Here is a 19842-nt window from a genome sequence, read left to right as displayed (position 1 = left end):
CGACCTTTCTTCTTCCGATTATATACTTTTCCTTTCTCCTGTTATTTTCACTTCTTCTTCTTCTTCTTCTTCTTCTTCTTCTTCTTCTTCTTTTATTTTACTTATTTATTTTTATATATTTTGCCTCGTCGATTTCGTATTTCGGTCGTGGAGTCGTTTCGAGGGGGGGGNGGGGGGTCTGAAAAATATACGAGATATTTTTCTCGCGTGAGAGGGATCGTAAAAATGCGAGCCGCGATAAGAATTCGAAGGGAGCTTCCTGGGCGGAACGCAACCCTTCCAGAGATTCGAGACGCTCCCCGCCGCTGTCAGAGGGTAAATTGTTGGCGCGTTTTTCGAATACGGAACGCTGAGGCTTTTGTGGCGTAATTTTTTTTTTTTTGGATGCGTGGACTCTGGTCGCATAATCTGTAATCGAAGAATAATAAAAATATCTCTTAATAGTAAACTATTATTTTTATCAAAAATTAAGGAAATATTATAATAAAGATATATTTTTCAAATTATGCTATTTTTGTGATAAGTAACCACGGATAAATAGGTAAAAATCGTATCGAAAAATTAATCGTGCATAGTCGTAGCAATGATAAAAATTTAAACTTCGAAATTACTTGCTCGGAATGAAATTACGTGGAATTAAAGGTTTCCGAGTAAACACCAGTTCGTGCTGGTATTTTATTGTATGTAATTTAAATAAATTAGGATAAGTCGCCGGAGTTGGTTAAGGATTCCTGGAAACGAAGAAAAAGAACATCCAGGATGTGACGAGATGTTATCAACGGCGTAAAGGTGTACCAAACCTCGGCGTATATATCTCCATAAATCAATTCAAATTACTTGCAACATCCACGGAGTACAGAAACTCATCTTGTACGGGTTTAAATGACGAAGCGTTAAAAATATATCAGGAGAGCAAAGGAAGAGTTAACAGACAGGTCTCTACTTTGAAACAGTACACCTCCACCTCGATATCACGTTTCGTGGTTAAGTTTCACGCTTTGCATATTAAAAATAACGACGTTAATAAATTATCGTTTCACATTGTAAACGCCGTCTCGGTAATAACGTTAGAGAAAAAAATTTCCACGCGATATTTCCTACATCGATATATTTCTACCTACGCGTCGCAAAATTGAACTTTATTTCTTATTTCCTTTTTCTTTTTTTTCTTTTTTTTTTTTTTCGTAGCAATTTCTCTTGTCTTCATTTTTTCGAAATATAAAAAAAAAAAAAAAAAAGAAAGCAAATTTATATTTCCAAATATCAAGGAAATTACAAGCGACGCAAGTGGTAGAAATTTTAAAAATGCGAATATTATTTGTTCGATCTCTCCAATTAATTTATATAATCATGCGTTCACTCGAATAATTAAAGCATATTAAAATACGCTTAACGTATTGCCGCGTAATAAATTAATAATTGTAATGCCAAATAGAATTAATCTACATCACGTTTCTCGTGACTCTACGAAAAAAAGAAAAAAAGAAGAAAAGAAACGAAGAAAGAAAAAAAAAGGAAAAGATATTGAAAATGTTGAATCATGTTGAATCAGGATAAATGGTCGGCCATTAATTAAAATTATCCCTTGGCTTGTTTCGATCGATCGATCGATCGAATGAGAAGCACTGACCGAGTCGATGCGGACAAACGACAGGTAAAATATGTCCGCTGTCGCTCCAAACATTTTGCACGGGACGAAGATATACGTCGAACACAGCGTTAGTAGGGGAGAGACTCGCGAAAGAAACGCGGATTTTGCTCTCGCGTGCTCGATGAAAAATCGTCACGGTGTTTCTTCGTCGCGTCGATCGATCCTTTCTTGACGTTCAATCTCCACGGAAGTCGATCTCATCGCCGATTCCTCTCCCCCTCCGTCTCTTCACGATGACGCGATTACCGAGGGAATAGTGATTTATACTTCTGATACCCTGCAATAATGAAGGGAGATTTTATTTAATTTGACAGCAAACTTTTGTTTCTTTCTCTAATCCTCGATTTCTGCGTCTTCAATGCTCTCTTTAAAGTAACAAAAATTCCCCGTTTCTTCTCAATTCATTACGATTCAATTGCTATAGATATCAAAGTGCATAAATGTATTTATTTTAGAAGCGGTTTTTTTTGGGGGGGAGGAAAAATGATTTTCACGCGATATTTTATAACCTTTTAAACTTTTCATAGTAAATCTTGAGAAAGACACGGGCGTGCTATAAAGAATAGTTTGTAATTTCCATATTTTAAATGTTACCACACGTAATACAATTATTAAGATTTATTGGCTATGAAAAGCTGAAAGCTATAAAGTTCCAAGAATTTTGATGACGAAAGAATAATTTCCTATGTTGCCTGCTTTGAAATCCTTGCAATTTTATTACCCTGTCAAAGAGTTAATGTAACGTACAAGTTATATTATTTAACACTTACAATACATAACTGAACACCTATGCGACTCTTAAATCTTATTTTATCTACCTACTTATCATTGTTTTATACTTCCTACCTCCCAAGTTGTGCAATATATAACCAATTATAATTATTCTTTACAAAATCACGTAATACATAGAATACCATAAAAAGGATTTTAAATTTCCAATTTTTCTTTTTTTTTTTTTTTTTTTTTTTTTTNTTTTTTTTTTTTTTTTTTTTGCATCGATTCACGATCTTTTAAATTTTAAATTATCCCACATAAATCTGCCAAATGCAAATATCAACTGCGCACAAACTCTCTCTCTCTCTTTCTCTCTCTCTCTCTCTCTACTCGAATCTCAAATATTTGCCTAAATCCACACCCATCGCGCAAACAAACAACGCCAAAATTTATTCATTTCCCGAATATCCCCCTCCCCCCCAAAAAAGAGAGCATTAAAACTTTATCCAGTGCCCAAGTGAACAACATGCAAATATACAACGGATCAATCGGCGTTACCCGGAAATAAACTCGCTGCTTTAAGCACGGTGGTCCCCATAAAACGTCCCGTATAGAAGCGTGTCGAGAGTCGCGTTTAAACGGTCATTAACGCGATCCGTGTAAACACAAATCACGATCCGCGTTAATAACCGGATGCCCCGCCATTAATTAACGCCACTGGCGTCCAAAGCGACGCGAAAGTGGCCCGTAAATTTGAATTAAACCGTGGCGCGATAGTGGATGGTTTGTAACCGTCCTCGAGAATTAAATACTCGCGAATCGGAACGAATCATTCCGAAAGATTCTTATCAATGGGCGCGCGCCCCGTTAGTTAGTCTGGATTAATGGAAAATCGTGATTAATGGATCCCCCCGCCGTTCCAATCGATATCGAAGTTCGTATAATTTACACCCGGCGCTCGGCAAAAGTAACGGGATCGAGAGCCGATACGCGAGCATTACATTGTTCGACGAATTCATCCGGTAGAAACGTGTTTCCGGCCGAGTTGCCCGCCTGTTCCGCGAAATTCGACTCGACGCGGCGTCCACGCGTTCGTCGACGAGGCGCATCGCTGTTAAAATGGCAATCGAAAACGCATCGAACGATCGCATCAGGTAATTTGCAGGCGTGTTCCACGAGCGGAATGGAACGAAGCGTGGTCTATGCGCAGCTTGCGAGCCTTATAAGATTGTTTTTTTGTACGTATATCGCGTATATACGTAAGGGATCGTAGGTAATAAGGGATTTCGAAGTTGCAATTTTCCTTATCTCGAAATCGCATCGACAGATGGCGGATCCGGAAATTTGAGTATAAAGTCTCATTTTGGATAATTAATACGGCGCGAGATGATAATTTGGATGTATCGATATATCTGTGGAGATGAATAGTATGTTGGTAAATTGATATTGCGTGTCTCTTTTTCGCGAAAATATTATTTTATATTTTTTTTAAATCTTACGAATGTATGTAAAGAAATTGTATATAGATCGACAAATGTATTTGTAACTCTAAGGGGGCATAGTGTTTGATAAAAAAAAAAAAAAAATAATAAAATATTTAATTTAATTATATATCATATATAATTATGAGTATCTTCGTAGAAATATTTAACGAACTTAATTAATTTAACTGGTCATACGATACGAGCATTATCGGTAGAATTAAAATAAATGTGGAAAACCAATTTAAAATAATAATTAATTTCTCAACTTCACACCTTATCAAGTTTAATTTAATCTATATAAAGAAAAAAAAAAAAATCATGCGACCTCCAGTGTCTAAGAATAACTTTCATTATCTCTGCCCGCCTTCTCTTCTCGCATTCAAGTTAAATTAAAACGATCCCTCCCCTCCCATATCACCATAAACATTTTCCACAAGACAGGAGAGACGCCACGACAACATCCAAACGCTTTTTCCACGCAGAACGAAAATTATCAAAACTTTACCCTGTAAACGTTCTTCTTCTGCTTGGTACTAAACTTTTATGAGACCGGTCGCCATTTTTCCATATTACTCGCCGCAACCGGAACCTCCTCCGGTCTCGCTCAACGATATTACCGACCGAGCCACGCTCGGAGGCGCCCGTGGCGTTCGTACGAACACAACACTCGTTTCTCAATGTTATCTTGAGAAAAAGGGTGGGCGGTTTGCGAGCGTTTCTAAGATTGGCCGATGCGGCAACCCCGAGGGCAGCCAAAGGAATAGGGAATGCGAAAACAAAACTCGATTTCGCAGACGTTCGTGTATACAAAGACGAGTTTATTAAACCCTCCGATGCCCGATCTACAATAAAATTTTATTTCTCTACCCCTTTCGAGCAAGAACCTTAAATAAATTAACCTTAAATAAACCATCTCTAAACAAAACGTTTGACGAATGATTCTACAATTTCACCAGAAACTTTAATAAATATCACAAAAATTCCTACATTTTTTTTGAGTTGGGAACAAAATAAAAAAAAAAAGACCTAAAAACTTCCGCGATACTGAAGAAACACTGGAACAAACGGGAGAAAAAGAAGGAAAAGGAGAGAAGGAGAGGAGAGGAGAGAGAACGAAGTGGGGCAAGTCGCGAAAGGACCGATAACCGGAACTATTTATTAGAGCCCCATGGCGATACGCGCTCGCGACGCACCAGTCGTGGGGCCTTTTATGCGATTATAAAGCGCGCTTTATATACGTTTCCATGCGACCCGGCTCTAATAAACTCTATATATCTTATTCCGAGACAGGCAGCGCGAGGCAACGCGGTGGCGCGCAAACACCGGAATTTCTTTTTCGAGACCGTGACACGCGCGCGAGCGTAATCGCGGCGAGCGCGACCGATCGTGCGCCAGGTAAAAAGTGCGTAGAGGTATTCCTGATACTCGCCTACGTCGAGAGCCGGCTAATATACGAGCTCTGTTGAAGATCGCTCTGTGGGAGTATAACCGCGTTCTGGAATTAAAGCATCGTTTCTAACGGAATAATTTCTTTTTATTTCGCTTACGATGAGTTGCTAGAATATAGAGGATTTAATCTTGGAATTTTTAAACGGATAGGCGCTTGAATCTTTATATATATATAGAAGAGGATGATCGCGCGTTTTGCGAGGAGCAAAACTCGTTAAAAAAGTACAAGAATGTATAAGCGTATTGAAAGTAAAGTGGTTGTCACGATGAAATATACGAGGTTTCTATCGCTTGATCACTCGTTTCGAAGTGTATGGGAAGAACTGAACCTTAAGTTGACTTACCGAGAGACATTTAGAATGAATCACTGGGCATACATGAATAATGGATCGGTCATGTGTGCTGGTTTCTTCATCAAATGAGAAGCGATGATAAATGCACGTTATTTATATATCACCGATCCAAAGATAACTAAAAATAACGTTTCCCATACGCGTAGGAAAATCTTTCGAACGATTTTCCTTCTTAAAGGTACGAATATATATCTCTCAGATTGATTAATATCTATCACGAGGTAGAGTAATAATTGTCGGATTAAACATTGTAGAAACTCATGATTCTCCTCCAGGTAAGATTTCAGAACTTTCTTATGACTTTCTAACAACTTTGTAACAAGTCTAAGTGGCCCCGTAACGACTCTCTTCCCTCGATCAAGTATTCTCAACAACCTTACACGTACAACAAAACGCACGATTTTATCACTGCGCATCCTCAACTTTGCCGGTTTAACATAAAATATCCACCTGCATCTTCATTCTTCGATCACTCAATATTTTCACTTCGTTTCGCTGATTTTCATTCGCTCGCTTCTCATGCCAATTTTTAAAACTTTCCATTATCAACCTCTCACGTATACATATAAATATCTCGACCAATATGCGATTCATCCACTTCTTATGGCAAAAGGCTAGGTATCTTCTCACGCCGAATTTAAGCCGAAACAGGGAAAGACACGGCTATCCTTTCACACCTCGTCTTCTGTATTTCCATCACGGAGAACCTTCGACTCGGGAACAGGATACGACAACGATTGATGCACGCTATTCAACATCGCGAGAAAACAAACACGTATTCGTGTTACCGGGCCCAGAACCGCAGAGAAGAGCCAAAGAGAGAAAGAGGCTAAAAAGAACACTACGAGCTATAGAGTTCCGGGCCAACGTGCGGTGAGCTCCTTTTCAACTTCGAACGACGAACCTCCCTCCTCCTCCTCCTCCTCCTCCTCCTCTTTACCCTCCTTACCCTCCTTTTCTCGTCCAGTCGAACGGGTTCAAGTCGAAGCGAAGGTGAAACCCGAGGAGAGTTCACCAGCTTACGAAGGAAGTGGTTCGGGTATTGGGATCCACTTTAAAGTTGACACCTCGCGCGTTGGCCCGTTTTCTCTCCTCGTTAAGGGTTGGAGGGGGGAAGCGCGGTCAGGCCCCGACGAAATACCGGTTGCGTGTTCCGGTGTGCGATTACGATGGCCGTCTGCATCCTGATCACGCGACATCGCCTTCTTCTTTCTTCGATCCTTCGTGAAACACTAGCCCGAGGATAAACGGAGGAGGGCGTGAAAGAGCACCGAGGACACCGGGGGAATCCAGGGAAGCGAGATTACGAGAATCACGCTTCTTCTTCTGGAGAATGAAAGAGACGCGGAGGATGATTTTCTTGTTGCTGACGATGGGTTAAAAATAGATTTAGGGGAGAATATTATTTTCAATGATTTCCTTCTTCTAGTATCTTGATTGGCAGTACTACAGGTTCTCGAGATATTTGTGAGGAATGGTTACGAATATAGTTATTTAACCCAGTAAATCAAGAAAATTAATATATCTCAATCTTTGAGAATAAGATCAAAGATCACGATCTTCATTTCCTAACTCCAACATTTCGAGAAACAATTAAATTCCATTTCTGTCGAAAAGTATCGAAAAGTAATCGCGGTATACGAACCACCCTCGAACAACCATCCTTAAAATACCCCCGCCGAGCATAAATCTGGAAACATTTTCTCCGGCAATCGCGGCTCCATAGCCGTGACATTTCCACCCCGGGTGGGAACGCGTCACTGGCCGAGCGAGCAAGCGCACAACTACCGGCATTTCCACCGCGAAACAATAATCCAGGGGTTAATGGCAGCGCGGTGTGCCACGAGGACAGAGGCGGTTCGCAGCCGCTTTTGTCCTGGCTGGCGAGTTTACAGCTCGCTCGTCTCCTCGTTGGGCATGAGTAAACGCGGCCAGGAAAGGATTACACAGCCCTGTGTCACGCCTATCCCTCCCTCTCTCTCTCTCTCTCCCCTTCCCTCATCTCCCTCCCTTCTTGCTCCTCTTTTTCTCCTTCCGTCTTCTGTATTCTCCAAACGCATACACACACAAGCGTACATGTGTATACACGCTAATTAATTAGGAGTGAATTATGGATTCGTTGGGCCCGTTAATTGGACCCGTCGTTCCTCCCGCGGAAACGACGCGCCCGATGCGTGTCCGCTTCCTCCTCCTCCTCCTCCTCCTCCTCCTCGCCGGCTGGGGCCGTCACTCCTTTCCTTCGGGGCGGATGCACCGAACGACCCCCGGTTTGCGTTGTATATAGCGCTCGTAACTCGTGCGCTATCGACGTTATCGAGCGCCGTTTTGCAATGCTGGTGTCTGACAGGGCCGCAACGACCGCCAATCGGTGCTTGCGAATCTCTCTATGTCTCTTCCTCTTTCTCTTGGCAAAGGGGTTCGGGACGAGAAGGAGGATTATTCGTTGTGAGGAATACGGTCGATCGTTGCAGGTATTGTTCGTTCCCTCGAATGAGTGAAATCACGTCACGGGTTGGAAATTTGTTTATGGGAACGCGATGATCGAGATAAGGGAGAGAATTGTCTTCTTGTTGCGCGTGAATATTTGAGAAGGTTTGCGCGAAGGATCGAAGGAAGCATTGTGTTTTATTTATGGCGTGGATTTATTTTTTTAAATAATAAGCGGTTTAAACGAGATCTGGATATAAATTTCGTTCGGTTATATCCGGATTTTTAAATCTTATAGATTTCTTAAATCTCCTTGAAATTTAGAAATTTCGTTTCTTCCTCTGAACTTGAATCGATGTTGAATAAATCTTGAATTTTCTTGAAAAGCAAGCGCGGGGAATTTAAATAACGAGAGTTTGCGTAAATTTAAATTTTTTTGAAGTACAGGGTGGGAATAATGATGAATAGCATTCGTGGAGGATGCGCTGGATAAAGGGGATTATTATTTCAACAGCGTTGAAGGAAGTGACGTTTTATTAGTTTTTCTTCGCCCCTTTTCTATTCACCTTTTCTCGAGAAATCATTTCATATGCCGACTCACCACTTCAATGCAACTTTCGCGTATTTTTTCAAGAACCCCTGCGCCTTTCTTCGAATTATCTCAAAGTCATTCTCTCCGAGCGCTATAGTAAAATTCGCAAAATCATCTTTGACAGATGAATACGTTTGAAATGCCTTTGAATATCTTCATGAAGAGAAAGTTGAAAGGGAAGAAATTCTTATCCCCTATTTATTTTTCATTTCATCAACAAAACTTTATAAAATAGCAAAGGCCAAATAAACCTTATCCCAATCATCATTTACTAATAAAAACACAATATCAAAAAGTACACTTTCATCTCCGTTTCTTCCTCCAATAAAATATAATCCTTTCATCTTTCTCTTAAATCCTCGCAAAAAATCGTTCAACCCTTTCATTGCACCTTAAACCACTCGCAGATGAGGCACAATTCCGGGAAGGCATTAACGAGGTGGCCATATGGAAGAATAGAAAGAGCTGCGTCCCTGAGCACCTCTCTCGATAGAGAGCTTCAACTTTACCTGGTCTGCTCTATCTCTATCTATTTAGCCAGAGGCCAGGGGAGGCGGTGCAACGATGACGCGTTGGAACACCACGGCAAGTCGTTGCCACGGCTCGCTGTTTACTTTTCACGAACAGGCAGGCAAGCAGGCAAGCAGACAGGCGAGCGAACGAACGAAGGAAGGAAGGAAGGAAGGAAGAGGCAAGGCGTGCACCGGTCGTCCTCTTGCGTCGTATATACTCCGGCGAAACCAGCTCGAAAGATCGGCCAGGTAGGGCGGCGAAGGGAAGGTCCTGGGCTCTCCTCCTCGACCTTCGCGTATAGAGAGGAGATGGAAAGAGGCTCGAGACCGTAAATCATCGTCCTACTCTCTCTCCTCGAGGTACAGAGAGAGGAGAGGAGAGGAGAGGAGAGCTTGCGCCTCGAAGATGACGCATCTGATGGAAAAGGGAGGAAACGAAGAGAAGCAGGGGGAAAAGGGGAGAAAAAGAAACAGAAGCGAACGAGGCGAGGCGAAACGATAGAGCGAAGAGGCGATGCGGAGGAATAGAGAGGGACGAAAAAGACGGACGGGACCTCTGGTGCGCGCTCGTTATACCTCTCTTGCTGCTCTTATCCGCGACGATCTGTCTCCTACCCACGGCTGGCCTTGAACCCGGGGTGCGCATCGCCCAACGAGACCGTTGTCGTGGCCAGCCCGATGGCCTATACCAGGCTAACCTGGACGACGCGTACCCGATGCATCCTCCTCTCAGAGATGTAAAATAAGTATGCGCTCTGCTCCTTGTTTTCCCCAATTATACGATAGTATTATTATATACGTGTAATATATTGACAGTGTACGATGGCGAGATGGGACGAAGAGTGCGCGTACGTGTGCAATAAGAGATAAACACGAATGAAATTTATCGAAGGCTCCAAGTTTTTGAATCGACGATTTAAAGATTCACTCGACGTGTATTTACACGTGATGATTGGCCAATTAGATGAGAAAATGCTCGCGGGCATTTAACTCTTTCGTGGTGAATCTAAAAAATACTTGAGCGTTAACAAACTGTTAAAAGGATAGATGACAAAAAAAATTGTAAAAAAAAAATTGAAAGTATCCACAACTTTCAAAATTATACTCAGAATCGTTCTTAATCTTCCACTCCTTATTCTCATCTTTTCTTTGAAAGCATCTTGTTCCTTATTTCCATTTTAATTTCCCCCTTCGAAATTACCCTTTGCCCAACCACCTCCGCATAAATCACCGGCGGAAAACGAATCCTAGATCCGAATCAAAAGGGGGAAAGGGAGGGGGGGGATGATCAGTTTCGTTTCCAAAGAAATCCTCTCCACGGGTTCACAAGGCTTGGTCCACATGTGCCCTTAATTAGGAAGCGAGTTCCTCCGATTTACGACGAGGATACAACTCCCTTAATGAGGGGGTGCTGGCCGCCGCGTTTCGTGTTTACAGCCTCTTTAAACGGCTCGTTGTCACTTAATTATGTCTCGACGAGTGCGAGCGGCGAACGCGTGACGCGGAGAACGAGTGAAGAGAGAGAGAGAGAGAGAGACTCCCTTGTTGAAGATGGAACGCGATCAAGCAGCGCAGCAATGCTCGATTCCACGTGATGAACGAGCGTGACGCCGCGAAATATTCAAAGACGCAAGTCCAATCCCGATAGCACGTGAACAGAAACTGGATGGAAACAATGCGAGTGGAAGAAGTGGTTGCTATCCCGCTCTCTCTTCGAGATATAAATTGCGCGCCACGAGAGAGAGAGAGAGAGAGAGAGAGAGAGAGAGAGAGAGAGAGAGAGAGAGAGAAACCAGTCGCCGCTGGCTAAACGACTCCTCTCTCTCGAAGCGCTTAGGAAGCAATGGTTCGCGAGACAAATTGGAGAAGTTACCGAAAGGAATCCGTGGAATTCACGGCGGTCGCGAAATTCGTCTCTCTCCCTGCCTGATATTATACCGATCCAACTGAATTTATTTCGTTCCGTGTCCGTTCTGGAGAAGTTGGTTCCTTAATCGGGGAATCCGGGATCCTTTGGAGGGTTTTCGAGGTCTCCTGGAAAGGGGAGATTGGATTAGGTCGAGTTATCTTCGGGGTGCAATTCTGCGAGGATCGATCCGGATGGTTGGAAAGTTTGGTGGTCGAGGTTGTACCGGGTGTCTTTTTCTTTCTAGTCAAATCGTGATTCGTTTCATTCGTGGAATTTCATTTGTTGGAGAAAGGGAACCTGGAATACAAATATATTTGTAAGAATTGTTAATAACTGGATTTGGAATAGGTTTTTTTTAAATATCAATGATAAAAAATCTAATTCCTCGCATTTGAGGAATTGCATACAGAGAATAGAATCGTACGACCTATTTATATCCACATGTTTTTAATAAAATAATTACATTTTGACGTACGACATAATTCTTACCACTTTCTTTTTTATCATTATTCCTGACATACGAAATAATAAACTTTCTGGAACTATGAATCCATTCATAATAATCACACCGCTCTCAACACATTAACCAAAGAAATACGAGATACAAGCTATTACTTCTTTTTTCCATTGCACAACACGGGGGAATAAAATAGAGAAACAAATAACAGCATCTATAAAATAACCATCAATACTGCTCGAAACGTAAACCAATGAATTTTTAATCAAAGCTCGTGGGATCAGTCGCCAAGAGGTGTCTCCAGTTATGCGGCCGGTAACGGTAAAGCGGTTAATTCCCGACCTTCACGGCTCGTTTTTGCGGGGTCTCGAGGAGAGACGAGGTATCCAACAGGACCAGGAAAGAAGTAGAGACAGAGAGAGAGAGAGAGAGAGAGAGAGAGAGAGAGAGAGAGGCCGACTGGTTTCCACGCGGCCGACGCCAATGCAAATCGCTACCGATGCATCACCGAGCTGTCAACCGTTCGTTGCTTCGCGATAAACTTTCCCGCTCGTCCGCTCGAACCGGCCCTCGTCTGGTAAGAAGAGAGGGGGAAAGAGAGAGAGGGAGAGAGAGGAGGGAAAGGGAGGAGAGAAGAGTGGCCTCTTCTCCGTGTGCACGACCGATATGCGCGCGTGTGCATCGTGCGCGCGACCGCGACCGCAAAATAAAATTTACACCGCTGTAAACGGCGAGACAATGGTCACGTCCGCTGAAAATCGAGATTCGAATCGTTTCACCGCGGTGAACCTTGGCTGGAATGGTATCTGATTTGTTGCTGAACGAATGTCAGGGCTCTTGGGGTTGGGAATAAGGAATTATAATGATTGTTGGGCATCGTTAAGCATCTCTCTGTCTCTCTCTCTCTCTCTCTCTCTCTCTCTCTCTCTCTCTCTCTCTGGTGGTATTGTTCGCGTCATGGATTTAAAGAAGGGAAAATTTAAAGAAGAAGATAACGTTCAATGTGGAAAATACTCGAGATGAATAATAAACGATATACGTTTGCTGGAAGCGAAAGATGAAATCAAATTTTCTATTCCAAGATCCATTTTTCTTTTTTCAATTATGTTTATAAAGATATGAATATATTGGGTTTGAGTATACATTGAAAAAGAAATGAATTAAAGTAGTTTAAAATTAATCTTGCAACGGTGAACCTGTAAGGAATAATGATAAGATTATGTCCAAGAGGCGTATATAACTTGAACAACATAGTTTTATTAACATAACAACCTCTTCAAACAAGTTCAAACCACGGTTTTTCTGCATATCAGAAAATTATCAAGGAGTGTAAAAGAGTATACTGAAAAATTATAATCTCTTAAATGTAACAAAAAGTGAGGGGAAAGCAACACCTCGTTATGATAATTTAATTTAAATTATTATTGGACGTTATTTACAATCGTAACAGTATTAATCAGAGGCAATTTATAAAGATGTTTTATGATATAAAATCTGCGAATACGAAGAGAAATGATTTTAATTAAAAAAAGAAAAGATTATATATATTTTCGAATAATGTATGTAAATAATATTAATCAAAAGCAATTTTATGATGTAAAATTTTGCAGACATGAATACAAAATGGTTTTAAACGAAAAAAAGTTAAAAAGAATTGGAATATTATAGATATTTCGATCGAATATTTGAACGCGTGGCTACCTGTTATAAAATATTCTGTATAACATATAAGCTTGTTTCTTGTTGAACAAAATCTGTTGAGCAAACAGTGTTCGACGAGCAGAAACAGGAAGAAAAACCTTGTATAAATAAGGTCAGATGATGCGTTGTTAAAAAGGGACAAGAAGCAGATAGGAAATGAGAAAGGGGGGAAAAATAGTAACCGGTTTGTAAATCGATAAAAAGACTGTCTAATATATGATGTTTATCTTATCTGTTTATTCAAGTCCTGTTTACTATTTGACATGATCAAGGTAGCGTTTGATCAGATTCGACAAAATCGTTGGAGATAAGCAGTGGTTTCTATGCGATTAGACATGTTTCCTCGTGTTTTTCTAGAGATTTTTTCTTAATCTTCTCACCATTTTTCTTCAGATACGTTATTGTGTAATATCGAAAAATAAATTCTGATTTCTAACATTTACAAATCAATCTTACTCTTCCATCCGACCCTCTTAAATATCTAAATAAAAAATACTGCAATATTACATAAATAATTTTAACTAAAATGTTTCAAAATTATGCAAAGAAAATTTAGGAGATTGCTATATTTATTATACACTATAATAATTCTTAAGGATTTAATTCGCGTTATGCTTTCATAAACTTTACAATGTGCTGTGATTTCGCGACGGTCACCGATTATCGACACAATTTTCCAACTATTTTCTTTTTTTATACACGTATAAAAAACTTCGATTGGCCTCTTTTTCCATAGAAATCATGTCACTGGAAAATAAACCCTTAAGAGCGTTTGTGTTCGAAGAAAATTAATATTAACTCTTAACTACTATTACAAGGTCATATATAAAAAAGTACTGTATAAATAATTTAGATCATAGTTAATTTTAACAACCGCTCGTGTGTTAATTATTTTCCCTGCAACTTTCTTCCCGAGAGAAAATTGTGATTATTTTTATATCACAATCAATTCCTTTCTAAACTTTTCGACTCCATTTTATAATATCCTGCAATTTCTCTCTCTTATAATAATTACGTAAAAATTATCTTATTAAAAATGCAATTTTTAATAAGATAAAATATATATTTAAATGTAATTATTCTATTTTTTAAATATTCAAAAATATATACGAAATACAAATACAAATCATTTAATAATCACAATAATCATATATCACCCCCTTGAGAGAGAATTCCCTCCTCGAGAATCTCTAGATCGAGAATCCATGCTCTAAACTGTTCAAATCTAACCTTAAACGCGCATATAAGAAACTTCAAACTTACGAGTATCATCCCAAAGGTCAACCCTTCTCCATTTACCTCATCAATCGTACACGTTTCAATCTCAAGCTCCCTCCAGCTTCCCCGACTCGAAAATTATCTCGTGTAAAATTCCTCTGACAGCGGTTATCGCGATCATCCGAGCTTATCCATCGGCCGTTCAACGTTTCAAATACGTACACACGATTTTTAATCGTTCTCTCTCTCTCTCTCTCTCTAGACGAATGTTGCCCCCTGCCACCAGAGAGATACCTATCGATTTTCCGTCGCAGACGCCGTTGGCCGGATCTTTTCCGCGATTATTTCGCGCCGACGCTTTCAGGTAAATGCGAATTTACAGGTAACACGAGTTTCGTGGCCTTTGTGTGTGCGTATGTGCGTGTGTGTATACGTGAGTGCGCCCGCCTCCTCTCTCTCTCTCTCTCTCTCTCTCTCTCTCTCTCTCTCTCTCTCTCTCTCTCTGTGCCGGCTAAAAAGAAAGCCTCATTCATCTCGACTGGGAAAACGCAAAACGATGATGAAAAGCTGATGAAGGGGATGTCTGAACGCGTCGAACTGGATTGCGAGCTTTATTAGACGGGATAACGCGGATGGCAGCAGCGGCGGCGGCGGCGGCAGCAGCAGTAGCAGTAGCTCGGGCACAAGGCGCACGTTTGTTCCATTATTTCCGGGAAAAGAAGCCTCATCTCGCGACCTGTCGATGCATCGTCGATGCTTCCTCGAAATCTTCCGCGGTTCCCTTTAATCACGCGTCGATGATGAATGCCCGAGCCAATATTATATTCGATCGTGGAAACGTTTAATAATCCTCTTCGATTCGGTTGCTCTTCGAATGCGCGTGCATGTGTGTGTGTGTGTGTATTGGAAGATGGAAAGGGAGAAGAAATTGTCGAGTTGGAAGTTGATCGGTGATCGATTGAACGAAATCAATCGTCGAGGTTTTTATGAGATTATATATGGGGCAAAATATGAATTGAATATCTCAAGTTTTTATTCTAGAGAGAGTATATGTGTATCGCGAATAGTTGAAGATTAATTCAATAAATATACGTCACGGTTATTTAGAATAAATTTCTCGATTAAAAATTAAAAACACTGAAATCACTCGATTCTTTCTTAATCTCTCCTAATTTATCTCCTCGAATGTAGTCAAAGGGTTAAAAATAATAGATAAAACTGTAGATAGAAAATAATAGATTAGACGATCTAGTAATAATAAGTTCTGGAACTCGTCCCTACTCCTCCCCTCCCTCCCTCCTTTTTTAAAAAATAATTCCGCATTCTCCACTTCTAAGTGGAAACCCAATTTCGTATCATTAGTTTCGATATTATTTCAAAAAACGTTGATCAAAAATTACACACTTTTTTTAATTAATTTGTGCAAAGTACCCTTAACGCGTGTACTGACAAGCTAAAAACGAGTGGACGAGCGAGTACGTCATTATTTTGCAGCTCGCGCTTAAGGAAACGGTCGGTTTTTCGAAAGCCACTCGCGCGGAAAAAGGAACCTGTTCGTCGTTTCTACGCACGGTCGAACGTTATGCACGAGAAGCTTGTGGTGGACGCGAGCGGAATTCCCCGCGACACGAGAAATCTCTCTCTCTCTCTCTCTCCTCTCCGCGATCTGCCTTACCACTTCACCGTTTCCATCGAAGTGGAGACGCTTTGAATCCAACACGAGCACGGTTTAATTGATCCACGAACAAAGCGAGCCCTCGGCCGTCCCGCCTTAGTGACCAATACAGGACTTACGAGGTCGTTTCTTCGTTCGACATCGTGGCCGCTTCTTTTTCTTGCGGCCAGGGAAAACGCTAATTAACACTCACCTCGTTCCCCTCGATTTCTAAGGAGGGAGACACGTTATCGCGAAACGACGAGGCACGACTGAAACTCTGTGTTTATCGACGCGACGAATCGACCTCCTCTCTCGGCGCCCGTGGTGGGGCGCGAACTTTGCCTTCGAGGAATCGTCGCCGAACCAAAACAAATTTTTCTCCGCTTCTATGTACGAATATTTCGCGGAGGTTTTTTTGAGAGATTCTAAAAAGATGGAAGAAGAGAGGTTGAAGGGGAGAGTGTTTGTTTAGCTTCGATAAGTCGAGGGGGAATTTTTTTTTTTTTTTTTTTAGAATTTTTCAGATTTTTCTTCGGTTTCATATATGAATATCTTGAAAAGATATTTCGAGAAGAATTCTTTTCTTGGAATTATTTGTATGTGTTTGATGATTAAAAAGCAATTTAGTTTTGGAAGGGTTTTTGAAGTATCTTTGAATGAGATTGGAATGCGAAATTTATTNATATATATATATATATATATATATATATATATATATATATAAACCTCTTTATAATATGTATATATATATTATATATATTATAAAGAGGTTTTTTTATTCTGAAGAAAATGATGGATTGAAGAGGAATTTGAATGTATATGATGCATGAAAAGTGATTCGTTTTTTTTCTTTTTTGAGGGGTTTTTAAGGTAATTCCGAGGATGGTTAGAGTATGAGGATTATTGATGGGGAATTCAGAATTTAGGGGAGAATTGGCCGTACTTTTAATAAAGGACAAGAATTAATAGCATCGAAGGAAGCATTTAGAATTCAGGAGGGTGAAATAATTTTTGGATCGAATTCTTTAAAATTCAAATTGAAAAGGGCTTTCATCGAATACGAAGTTTTATGGAAAATGAATATTTGGCTTGTTGATATTCTAATTCGATCGATTGACAATAAAATATAATAAATATAAATAAGTTCGAAATAAAATATTAAATAAAAAACGCGTAAAGAATATCAGCGTCGAAATTTGAAAAACTTGAACCAATAATTTTGTTTCCATAATAAACTTTCATAATAATTGGAAACCAATTTCGAAATTATCAATTATTACATAATTGGTGTAATCAATAACGATGAAAAAAACAATAACGATAATTGCACATAGAAAGACATCCATTCCTACTTTAAACTCATTTCGAAACGACATCCCCCACGACATCCACACAATAAAACGGACACAAAAAACGATCTCTAACCAACCACTTAACTCTTTCATCCACCACCCTCTTCAGTAATTCCATGCTCCTCCCCTCTACTTCAAAGTAAGAAACACGTTACATAACTCAAAGGAAAACCTATATTCCCCGACAGTTCCACAGAATTGCAGCCCACCCCCTATGAAGACGAATGTCTATCCCGCGCGAAAGTACAATTGAATACCCCTTGATGGCATCGTTGCTTACCGGTGGTCGGTATTGATCCGGAAAGAAAGAAAGAAAAAAAGAAAGAAAAGAAAGAAAGGAAGAAAATATTCAACTGGCTGGTAGAAAATATATGCGGTATCCTTGCAGACACACCATCGCAAAGGAAAGATCGTAAGGGGAAATCTTATGGTGCGGTGACGACGTTTCTCGTTGGCACACGGTCGATAGGACCGCCACTCCACCACCACCGTCATTCCACCCACCATCGACCCTCCCCCTTGGAGAAGCTTTCCGACCGTGGTGGTTCTATCGACCCAACAGTTTCCCCGTGAGGACTATACGCAAAATTTCGACGAACTCGGGCAACCATAATCGTGTCGAAGGTGTATCGCGTTAATTCTCCCACAAATAGAGAAACTCTAGGCGAAACGAATGCAAGTTGAAATTTTAAAAAGATCGAAATTATTTGTTCATCAAGTTTTATTTCTCGTTTGCGTATAATCGTATCGAGGATACGAGAAGGTAATAGAAAAAACAATGTTAAGGCAAAACAGTTGAGGTAAACACGAGGATAGTTTAAAATTTCTGAGAATATTCGAGTGTTTATTTAAATATTTGTATTGAAAAAAGAATGAGTCATGGCCACAACAAGATTATAATATTCCAAGAAGAAGTCCAGCAATCGTATCGAAAATATAAACATTAAATTTAAGAGAAAAGGAAACTAGGCGAAATAAATGGAGAAAAATATAAATATAATTAAGAAGATTGTAATTGTTTTATGTTGAACTTTAAATTATATCAAAAAGTACTTTGGAAAAGAATCATCTATTTGATTTAATTACGAATGAATTAAAGTACAAGTTTATTTTATATATTTTGAAAAAAGCTTAAAATTTTAATCCTGAAAAAAATTGAAATATTTTATTTTTTATTTATATGGGTAGAGATAAAGATATTTTGAATGGAACCTGTTTTTTAAGGGGATAATATATCAAGCTTGATGGCGTAAAAGAGAACATTATTCGAAAGAATTACAGTCATTCTAAGAAACAGGAACGCTGGAAAGAATGATGGATGACTCTGGCATACGTTTTGAGTAGTGAATATATTCAAAAGGAGGGAAGTGGAACATTTTACGGAACTTTATTTTCTTACAATACGTTTATTTCTTACACGCCATTGAAATCTTGGCTACTAAAGTTTCAGTCTTTATGAAAAATTATATAGATAGATCTTTTACATCGAATTCTTCAACAAGATATTTGCAAAAATTACACGAGAAGCAATTAAATTTTCGCTCAATCTTGTTATTAAATTTTCAATTCTTGTAAAAAATGTATGTAAGAAAATAAATAAACTACAAATGTTTATCCATCTACGAGAAATTTATAAAATACAAGAATGTACAGAATATGCGCGTAATATGAAAAAAATACATATAAAATGAACAGAGACATTTAATTAATTTTCTTAATCATATTCTAAGAAATATTAATTTGCATGAACATTCGCCTTCACCTCATAATATATTCAAAGACACTAATAAGCATTACAAAAATGATAAACTACTAATTAGAATTAAACGTTAACCGTGCCGTGAAAGCAATTAATAAACCTTGCCATTTAACTTCTTCTCATAAAAAAAAAAAAAAAAGAAAAAAAAAAAAAGAAAAAGAAAAAAATTATATATGCAAAACGACTTTGCATATAAACTTCACACCGTAATAAGATATATGTCGAGACTCGTAAAAATTACACGCTACACAACGATACATAAATACACAATAAATCTTGTCATCCAACTATTCATTCTCATTAAAAAAAGTATATATAGATTTATATATACGCGCACATATGCAAAACGATTCTACATCAAACTGTACACAAATACTGTAATAAGATGTACGCGGAGGACAATTACGTAAGAATTACACGCGATGCAACGATACGCAAATATAAATCGCAATTAAACGTCGAGATACGGTCGATGGATAGAGAATTATGTACCTGTTGAATGTAATCGTTATTCGATTACGATCTATCGATGCGGAGAAGACACTAACGCGGCGAAATTTCAAATTGAACGAGGAAAGAGAGAAAGAGAGAAAGAGAGAAAGAGAGA

General features: G+C 39.4%; 1 protein-coding gene across 6 annotated transcripts in view; it reads right to left on the bottom strand.

Moving 5' to 3' along the window:
- LOC122720346 (frizzled-2) overlaps positions 1-19842 on the bottom strand; it is a 128575-nt gene that overhangs the window by 15636 nt on the left and 93097 nt on the right. The window contains exon 1 of one of the 6 annotated variants that reach the window (XM_043946987.1): positions 16336-16356. The exons of the other annotated variants lie outside the window; for them this stretch is intronic. The gene's annotated coding sequence lies outside the window, so the exon portion shown is untranslated. Of the gene's footprint in view, positions 1-16335; positions 16357-19842 lie in introns of those variants that run through there. 6 annotated transcript variants of the gene reach the window in all.

This window comes from Apis laboriosa, unplaced genomic scaffold, assembly GCF_014066325.1.
Source record: "Apis laboriosa isolate Shangri-la unplaced genomic scaffold, ASM1406632v1 scaffold128_cov155, whole genome shotgun sequence".
Classification (NCBI taxonomy): domain Eukaryota; kingdom Metazoa; phylum Arthropoda; class Insecta; order Hymenoptera; family Apidae; genus Apis; species Apis laboriosa.
Note: the sequence above shows the minus strand (reverse complement) of the source record. Positions and strands in the feature narration are given on the sequence as shown.